General features: G+C 45.3%; 1 protein-coding gene across 2 annotated transcripts in view; it reads left to right on the top strand.

The window, feature by feature from the left end:
- The first annotated feature begins 6,125 nt into the window (after nucleotides 1-6,125).
- Nucleotides 6,126-10,208, top strand: part of tmem184ba (transmembrane protein 184ba) — a 30,811-nt gene continuing 26,728 nt past the window's right edge. The window contains exons 1-2 of one of the 2 annotated variants that reach the window (XM_084322658.1): nucleotides 6,126-6,413; nucleotides 6,576-6,619. The gene's annotated coding sequence lies outside the window, so the exon portion shown is untranslated. Of the gene's footprint in view, nucleotides 6,414-6,566; nucleotides 6,620-10,208 lie in introns of both variants that reach the window. The other variant, XM_084322657.1, reaches the window with a different exon arrangement.

The raw sequence follows: 10,208 nt of genomic DNA, 5'->3' as shown, positions 1-10,208 counted from the left end.
CTAAACTTAACCGTTCTAACCTTAACCAACTCCGAAACAATGCCTAACCTTAACCTTAACCTTAACCATGCCTAACCTTAACCGGCGAAAGAATACACGTTAAAAAAAAAATCACGTTAAAAAAATTATATTTGATGGGATTCGAACTCGCCAGCAACGAGCCGTAGGATCCACAGCCATGCAGTCTTGCCAATTGAGCTATTTCTGGATACTGAATAAGGGGTGGTTTCTGGCATCCGCTCGTGTCGAACCAAGGCGGGATCTCATGCGCATGCGCGGGCACCGCGCGAGCACGCCGGCGCACGCACGCACCTGAGCGAGCATGCCGCCGCCGGTGCACGCACCTGGGCGCTGGGCGAAGGAAAATGAAAGGCGCATTACCGCACGCCACTACGGTACCTGCGGTGACGAATGCTTCCGCATTCTTGCACTGCTTGCTTGACATTAAGGAATAGGCGGTCAGGAACCGCCTCGATGACCCTGGCCAGGAGTTGCGGGTGCAGAGTCGTCGATGATCAGGACGACGTCTCCTTCAGTGAAGTTGCGTGACACACGTGTCCACTTCTGTCTCTCTTGGAGCTGAGGTAGATATTCCTGTGTCCATCATTTCCAGAATATGTCTGCCATATACTGGACTTGTTTCCATCTCCTGCGGGAGTAGAGCTCTTCTTTCACGAAGAGGCCTGGAGGCAGGGAAGGCTTTGACTGGAGGAGCAAGAGGTGGTTGGGGGTAAGCACTTCCAGGTCGTCCGGATCACTAGAAGCCTTGGTTATCGGTCGACTGTTAATGATGGCTTCAGCCTCACACAAGATGGTGTGTAGGCCTTCTTCATCCAGAGTCTGGAGCTTTAAGGTGGTGCTGAGAATCTTCCTGACCGACCTGATCATCCGCTCCCAGACTCTGCCATGGTGAGAACCGGTAGGGGAGTTGAAAATCCATTCGATTACCCTCTGTCGTAGAGTGTTCTCGATCTTGGAGCTATTCCATTGTTCCATAGCTCTTTTTAGTTCGCGCTCCGCTCCAACGAAGTTAGTCCCGTTGTCTGAACGGAGGATTTTCACCTGGCTTCTTCTCGCGAGGAAGCGACGGAGAGCGTCAATGAATGAGTCGGTGTCCAACGACGATGCCACCTCAATGTGGACAGCACGGATAGCCAGACAGGTTTCCTTGTGAAGAGACTTCTTCATCTTGTTGCATTGCTCCATGGCATGCTGTTCTCCTTGGCAGAAGAGGCAAGGGTTGGAGAAGGCAGAGTGTATCCCCCTTGGTCCTTGCTTTAGTCTCTGCCGGGTTCTGGACTGCTGTAGCAGCTGTTGTGAAGCTTCCCCGAGCGCCACTCTTTCTGGAAGTCTTCTCATCTTTGTGAGCCTTAGCTTGGCTCTTGTTTCTATCTGTGATGTTGCCGAAGAGAGGGTGTAGGGCTTCTTTGGCTTGTAGGTTGACAAAGTCTGCAAGGTCGCTGAATGGCGTTACGATGATCTTTCTCTAGAAGAGCATAGGCTTTGCTTCTCCACCGCTCTCTCTGCTTGTACGGAAGCTTGGCTGTGATGGCACGCATATTTGATATGCTGTCAAGCTCCTGCATGTACTCCATGTCAGCCATAGCGTTGAGGCATCCAGTGAGATAGAGGCCAAAGGAGTGGAGCGCCTCTCTGTCATCGGACTTGATAGTAGGCCAGTTCAGTGCCTTGTCTATATACGCCATTGAGATCTTGTATCCATTTCCAAAAGGTTCTTTCAAGAGCCTCCTTGGCTTGCGATAGCCTCGCTCTGGTTCCATGTGAAGACAACTTCTTATCAGCTCTCTTGGCTGTCCATCCGTGTACTGCTCCATGAAGTACAGCCGGTCTCTGTTACTATCTGTCTTGTCCTCCACTCCGTGTTCAAAGGCCCTGATGAATAGCCTGTACTCCATAGGGTCTCCCTTGAATATAGGAATCTGTTGAGGGGGCAGAGTAGCATGGTTTTGTTGCTTCACTAGGAAATCCACGATGGCTCGTGTGGACTCTTGTTGCGGAGACTCTTGTTCTTTCTGTGTAGCACCGCCAGGTGCTCTGGAGCTGCTACTGTAAGCAGGTTCTCTATTAATCGCTACGGCCTGGGGAGTAGGCGTAGCCTGCTTGTGAGCTTGTGATTCGAAGGGCTTCTTTTTCTCTATGTAAGAGTTCATTCCATCCCTACGGGACACTCTGGATGAGGATCGCTGGCCCTCGTACTCTTCCAGTACTCTGCACTTAGCCTCTGAGGCAGCTAAAGCAGCCTGGACCTGTAAATCCTCTCTCCCTGCTCTTAGCTTAGATGAGGTAGCTAAGAGCAGAGCCTCCTGTTCCTCCCTCTCTGCTCTTAGCTTAGATGAGGTAGCTAAGAGCAGAGCCTCCTGTTCATCGAGTTGTCATTTTTGTTTTAGAGCGGAAGCCTGGGCTAGCAACTCAGCCCTCTCTAATTCAGCAGAGGGTAGGGATTCACATTATTTTACGGCTGTGGGTAGGGCATTGCACATTATTGTGGCATCATTGCAAAACGAGTTTAGTCCCTTGTTTGAGCCGAATCTGGGTTGAACATGATTTGTGGAACTCCCTCTGGTGTTGTGGTTGTGGAATTCACTGACCTTTGGGAAGTATTTCGACATTTACATGGGTATCTTAGTGGTGTAGTGTATACTACTATCTTGTAGACCAGGCCCATTGCAAGTTGCTGTACTCTGTCGTCTACTCTAACTTAAGCCATCCTAGTGTAACCGGTCTTATTTGACATGCCCTGAGTGGGAGTTGAACCCCGGTCTCCCGCGCTGCGGGCGACATCGCAGACCACTATACCAAGAGGTGAATTCACTTCTTGTTAATGGGTATGGATGCCTCTGCGGAGTGAGTTTACTTGCAGTACCACTTAACGTCCACAGCCACTTCACTATACACAGTCCATCGTGACTGTGGATAGACACGCGGTACCTCAGTTACACTCACCCCCCTAAACTCACTCCACCCAGGGCATCCGGGTCACTGGGCACCACTGTAACCGGTCTTATTTGACATGCCCTGAGTGGGAGTTGAACCCCGGTCTCCCGTGCCGCAGGCAGCATCACAGACCACTATACCAAGAGGTGAATTCACTTCGTGTTAATGGGTCTGGATGCCTCTGGGTGAATGAATGAATGAAAACTTTATTTAACAGATTGCAGAATGGCTACAATACAGTACGGCTCAATACACACAATTGTTAAGGGGATGCAGACCAGAGAAAGACTTTCGTCTTGTTTACATCAGGGTCCCCCATTTTCAATTCATCATAACATTTATGACATTATGGGGAATGAGTTTACTTGCAGTACCGCTTAACGTCCACAGCCACTTCACTATACCCAGTCCATCGTGCCTGTGGATAGACAAGCGGTACCTCCGTTACACTATAGGTTGTCAAAATGGGCAGGGGTAAGGTGGGTTTTAGGAGTAAGGCCAAGCAGTAGTCTGACCAGTTTCTTTTGTGATGTTTGTAGCCTTGTTTTTAGGGCCTTTGAGGTGCTTTGGTACCATGAGGTGCAAGCATAGTCGTTGTACCCTTGTGTACCGTTCACCTCCAAGTTTCAAGTTTCTTTAATAGTTGTCATACAGAAGTACAGAATACTTTTATACAAAATGCTTCTTACTGTTACGCTCCAGAGACTGTGCTAGACAAGATAAGTATGAAATAAAATAGTATAGCATGTAAAAATAGAAGTAAAAATATAAGTCACAGTGTTCAGTATAGACATATGTACAATGTTCGATGCAGAATAGAAGTAACTGAGTTACCATACAATATACAATATACTATGCAATGTACTAATATACAATACTATAGTGCAAAGCAGAAATGGGATGAGGTACAATTTAGGTACAATTTACAGTAAGGTGTACGAGTTGTAGTGCAAATCCTTTACCAATAAATATAAAGTGTGTTTAGGTGTACTAAAGTGTGGAGAGTGGGTGCTGCAGTGTGTTGTTTGTGAGTGTGTGCGTGTGGATGTGTGTGCTGTGTGCATTTGATGGTTGTTGCATAGTGTTTATTGTTCGTTGAGCAGCCTGATGGCCTGGGGATAGAAGCTTCTTCTGAGTCTTTCTGTGCTCGCCATGAGACTCCGGTATCGCTTGCCTGACCGCAGCAGTTCAAAGAGGCAGTTGTTTGGGTGGCTGGAGTCCTTGATGATTCTCTTAGCCTTACCCCTGCACCGCTTGTTGTAAATGTTCTGGAGGGTGGGAAGCCCCCCTCCAATTGTGCGTTCGGCTGAACGTGTCACTCTCTGTAGTTTGCTTCGGTCTTGTGCAGTGCTATTCCCAAACCAGGAGGTGATATTGCCAGTCAGGATGCTCTCTATTGTACATGAGTAGAAGTTCTTAAGGATCTTCTGACTGACTTGGAACTTCCTTAGGCGCCTGAGGAAGTAGAGGCGTTGTCGTGCCTTCTTCACAACACTGTCAATGTGTGTGGTCCATGTAAAGTCCTCGGATATGTGGGCTCCGAGGTACTTAAAACTGTTCACTCTCTCAACCGGTGCCCTGTCGATGCTGAGGGGGCTGTAGTCCCTGACCCCCGACCTCCTAAAGTCCACAATCATATCCTTTGTTTTGCTGACGTTCAGGGAGAGGCTGTTCTCCTGACACCATCCCGCCAGGACATTGACCTCTTCCAGGTAGGCCCTCTCGTCGTTTGCAGAGATCAGGCCCACCACTACTGTGTCGTCAGCAAATTTGATGATTGTGTTGTTACTCCGCTGAGCCACACAGTCATGTATGTACAGGGAGTCTCCCCTCCAGGTAGGATTGCATCCAGCTCACTGATGAACTATCAAAACCAATTGCGTTTAGCTTGTCAATCAGAATGGAGTGATTGACACTGTCGAAAGCCTTTTGGAGGTCCAGCATGACCATGCCGCAGTATTTGCCCGCATCCACCTCGTGTTTGATGTAGTCGTTCAAATAGAGAAGGCATGTGTCAGTGGAATGGGATGTTCTGAAGCCAGATTGGAATTTGTGGATTTGCTTTTTTTCCCGCAAGGTACTTTTTGACCTGTTCGTAGACTCTTTTTTCCATTACTTTCGAGATGGAGGTAAGAATCAAAACAGGGCAGTAGTTGCCTGGGTCTAATTTGCTGCCTCTTTTCTGCAGGGGGGTCACTCACAATTTTTTTTATCTTTGGGGACATGTCCCTGTTTTATGGAGAGGTTTATTATGTGGCTGCTGAGTGCTGCTGAATTCCCATCACGTGACTGAGCACCATTACAGGATGACATGACATCACACTGTGTTGGTTAAATCGCCACCAAGGACAGGAAACACTGCCTGGCAGGTTAGATTTCCAATGAGGCTATAATTGTATTCACTCAAAGTCATGGTGCTGTAAGGTGCTTTGGATAAACGCACCTGCCATTATTATATTATATACCGTTAGGTCCGAATTCTAGGTCGAACAACAAGGGGTGAGCTTTTAGAATCTGGCCCTCACGGCACTCTCTTTATACTATAACTATAGCTAGAGGGTTTATTGTGTTGGTAGGGGGAGCGAGCGAGCGCTCTAGATTTGCGGCAAAGTTGAGAGAGAGATAGAGAGAGAGAGAGACCTGAATGTTCTCCCCGTTTCATTTCAGGCTGGCCTCCGATCGGGAGTAGGGTCCAGCTGCAGCGCCGGGGAAGCCTCTTTTACGTCAAATGTATATACTCTTTTCTGGACTCTTTTTGTATCACAAACAGTACTGTATTTTCACATCTGGTATGTCATAAATGTATAGATGTAGCAGTACTGTATATCTGTATGTCATGTATGTCATATATGTCCTGATGAATTGAAAATGGGGGACCCTGATGTATCTGTTAATACATTTTTCAATCAATCAATCAATCAACAGGCTTGCCCAGTGAGAGGATCCCCCGGCGCGGCAGCTGGACCCTATTGCCGATCGGCGAACTCAAAATAGAATCGGCGCATGCGCGGTGCCCACTTGTGCGAGCCCTGTCCCACACTTCCTGGTTCCTAACACTAAGTCTGTTGTGATTGGTTGAGCCGCTCCATCCTACAGAGTGGGCGGAGCGCCGTTGATCTCCACAGTAATCCTCCGCAGGGGATTGTGTTCGTGTCGTGTGGCAACTTTACATCTGAGGGATGCCGGAGTTCTCTCTTCTTCTTCCATGGTCAAAAAGTACGACTTTTTAACCGGTATAGTTTCAACAAAGCAGTCTATAAGGGAGTGAAGAAAGAAGACGGTTACTTTAAAATGAGACTCAAACCGTAGACGTTTAGTTACAACGGGGTTTGAAATGCAGAGATTTCCAGCAGAGATTTTGAACCTGGATGGCCGAGTAACGTTAGCGGCACCGAGGCGGAGTTAAGGCCGTTTCTGGCTCCTCTCTGTCGGCTTGAACATATCCGTGCAGAGTGCAGGTGAGGCGCCGGTCCTTTTTTATTAATGCAAAGCACGGGGCACATAGTCTTTTTTTTTTTTTTTTTTTTTTTTTATATTATAAAGAAACTTCTCGACTGTGTTGTGAAAACATTTTCTTTGCGTGAACATTAACGTTGTTGTCCCCCTTTTAGTTTTACTAGGTTTACATTTCAAATACATTTACCAGTGGGACCGCGTTTCAGAGGTGAGTCTGGCTTTGTTTATTAAACACCAAGTTGTTATATCAATCATTTACACAGTATGAGTAACATGATAATTAAACTGACATAACACACTAAAATCACTCAATTAATCACTATTACAGGTTGTTACATTTAAACATATGTATGGAGCATATGGGTATCTGGTCAATATTCATTTAAATCCCAGTGTGTCGTGTTGTTATTGTAGCCAATCAGATAACCCTGTCTGGCTGCTACCCATATCGTTACTTACTATGAATGAATTGTACACACACACTGGCCCTCCCCCTCCCATTCCCATCTGTTGCCCCTGCCACTCTCTCCCATATTATTTCTTTGTGTGTGTGTGTGACACGCCACTGACTGGCCTTTTTTCCCCTTTCAATTGCAACACACAGTCGGATGTCCTTCTGCTTCAGCAGAACTTACTTTCTCGATCACTAGCATTGTGAGTGTGTGTGTGTGTCCTCTGTGCTGATGCATTCAGTCCCATTCTCCACATTGATCTGCTGATTCTCTGCAAACCAATACAAATGACCTACCATCACGCACACACACACACACACACACACACACACACACACACACACACACACACTATTACCACTCTGTGTCTCTAGCCCCCTATCCTTAATCAATTTCACAAACACCCTAATTATATCACTTGCACATTAATATAATTTAGACTCCGTTGCGAGGAGCCTAACTGAATGCATGGCGTTTGGTTTGGTGCATGGCTTATAACCGAATGATCTCAGCCTTTCATAGTGTCAACATGACCTACGGTTGCTATGCTGTTTTGACAGTCGAGCCATGATAGGTCAGAATGAAACATGTCCTTCATTACTGTTGGGCCGGTGTCTGTCTCTCCCTCTCTCTCTATCATTCTCTCTCTTGATTGTCTTTAGAATGACTGGAGGGGTTCTAGAAGTCTATTTTTAGTGTTTGTTTGTGTGTGTGTGTGAGCTTACGCCCTTGTTTGTTTGTGTCCGAGTGAGTCTGTGTGATTTGTGTGTTTACTTTCCCTTGGGCTTTGTCCCTTCCTTGTCTGTTGTCATTCAACACAGCAGAACTAAGGACACACCGATGACTTGTTGATACAGACTCTTGACTCCTGACCATTAAGTAATAACTATAGGTCGGTACAGACCAAGAGCAATGTAGACTTAGACCATTCGTTTGGGGTGAGAATTATTGAGATATAATCAATTTGTCTCCATTATAGAGAGCTAACAACACGTCTGTGTGTGTAGAATGCAGAAGATCAGGTCCCTTTGCTTTTAATTTCTGACATAGTTCTTAGCAAGGTTGTAGTCGAGTAATTAAATCTCGAGGTCGAGTCTCGAGTCCCCAGTGTTTGAGGTTGAGTCCAAGTCACCAAAGAAGAGTCCGTGTCGAGTCCCCAGTCCGAGTCCAAGTGTCATCAAGGTTGAGTCCACTCCACTCTGGCAGTCAAAGAGCTGTATACAAATAAAAGAAGGTCTACATTAAAAATAAATTATACAACGGTCACCATTTCAAAGGGAGTTTATTTACTTTGTGACACAATAGCCAAACAAAATGCACTAGACATCAATAGCGTATGCCAAATGATTAGACCCTATTACAAAAGAATAAAATGTATATCAATTAACAAGTCTTGAGTCTTCCAAGTCCGAATGCAGTCAATGCTCGAGTCCGAGTCATTAGTGGTCAAGTCGAGTCACGAGTCCTGAAAATCAGTCCAGGACTCGGGTACTACAACACTGGTTCTTAGTACCAGTATTTTTGTATCGTAGAGGGGTTCTCCTACATCAATGCCCTTTTTTTTAAACCCGATATCTGATTCCAGTGTCTGTATCGTTGCGTCCCTCAGAACCTCAGGATGTTTGACCTACATACACCAGAACAAACATCAGAATGTGTGAATTTCTGTCGACGTGAGATGGAAGAGAGGAGAAGAACGATACGCTGCTTGTTAGATAACCCTCTCTTCCCCTGCAGTCCAGTCCTCTTGCGTTGCTCAAAGGAGACATGATGTAGCAGGGCATCTGCGGGGTATTAAAGAGTATTAAATTCATAATTCTCAATTTAAGGCCTCTTGAATTTCATTTGCACAGGTATTTTTGCAAAAGCAGCCTGGCTGTCGGTATATGAAGAAATAATATTGAATATATGAAATGTTTTTGTATTCAAGTCATTGTTTTTTGCGGGGCTACCGGGAGCTTGGTGTGTCTGGCGAGACATGTGTGGAACGCGCAAGAATTTAAAAAAGTGTTTTGTTTTTGCTAGTATGGTCGTGAAATTGGTATTACATTTAGCTCTTAAGTGGTATTAAAAAGTCTTACATTTAACTTGTTGAACCTGCAGATACTATATATATTCAGTATATCAGATGTAGTCATATCAGATATAGATATATATCACTACACAGCCCACACTGCCGAAGAGAGAGGCTGTGTTCCTGCAGCTCCCGGAAAACCTCCTGATTTTAGGCTGAAAACTGAATGTTGCCCAAAGGGAATCTTGGACAGAAGTTGTGCCAACCACTTGACTTAGGTTATAAACACAAGCTCGTTGTTGAAATGTTAGTTAACGTTAGCCGTTTAAAATCTGTCCAAAAACGAGACAGAGACTGATAATAGAACATTTTAGAACATCTGTGTATCTATTCAACAATTCTCTCAGATCTTTCTCATTGTGTCTGTTATTTTAACCTCACTGTTTTTTTTACACTTCTTGTTATTCTTTTCTTAACCTTGTCTTTTAACTGCCTTGCTTACTGGGCATACTCACTATAACTGCACCCTGTGTGCCACTGTTTTATATTTCATACGTTTACATTGTTTGTCTTGTTTTTAATTACACTGACACTTTTGCCAAGATCATTGTTTTAATCTTGATTGTTCTGTTCTTATGCCCTGTAAGGTGACCTTGGGTGTTTTGAAATGCGCCTCCAAATAAAATGTATTATTATTATTATTATTATTATTATTATTATTATTATTATAGTCTGGGTTTGTGTGTCTGACATTACATAATGTTAACTCTCACACCACTGCTGCCTTGTCTCTCTCTCAGACACACACACACACACACCTAGTTGACTCACTGAGTGAGACCGGACGTACCATTCTTATCTCCTATCTCCTCCCTTATCAGCAGAGATACTATATATAATATATATACAGTATATCAGATATAGTCTGGGTTTGTGTGTCCGAAATGGCATAATGTTAACTCTCACACCACCCCTGCCTTCTCTCTCTCTCTCTCTCTCTCTCTCTCTCTCTCTCTCTCTCTCTCTCTCTCTCTCTCTCTCTCTCTGTCTGTCACACACACACACCTAGACCTAGTTGACTCACTGAGTGAGACGTACCATTCTTATCTCCTATCTCCTCCCTTATCAGCAGCACGGATGACATCGATATCCCTGGTTGATGATTTCTAGGTGGACGGCGTTAAAGTCGCTTCACAGTCACCAGCCAGGGAGCGCTCGGCTTCAGTGGTTTCAACCCACGCGTAGTAGTCTCATACAAAACAGAAACATCACCTTCCTTGATCTTCTTCTCGGGATTAGTCAGTAAAGATATTAACTTGTGTCCTTGACCG

This window comes from Notolepis coatsorum, assembly GCF_963971535.1.
Source record: "Notolepis coatsorum genome assembly, chromosome: 10".
Classification (NCBI taxonomy): Eukaryota; Metazoa; Chordata; class Actinopteri; order Aulopiformes; family Paralepididae; genus Notolepis; species Notolepis coatsorum.
Note: the sequence above shows the minus strand (reverse complement) of the source record. Positions and strands in the feature narration are given on the sequence as shown.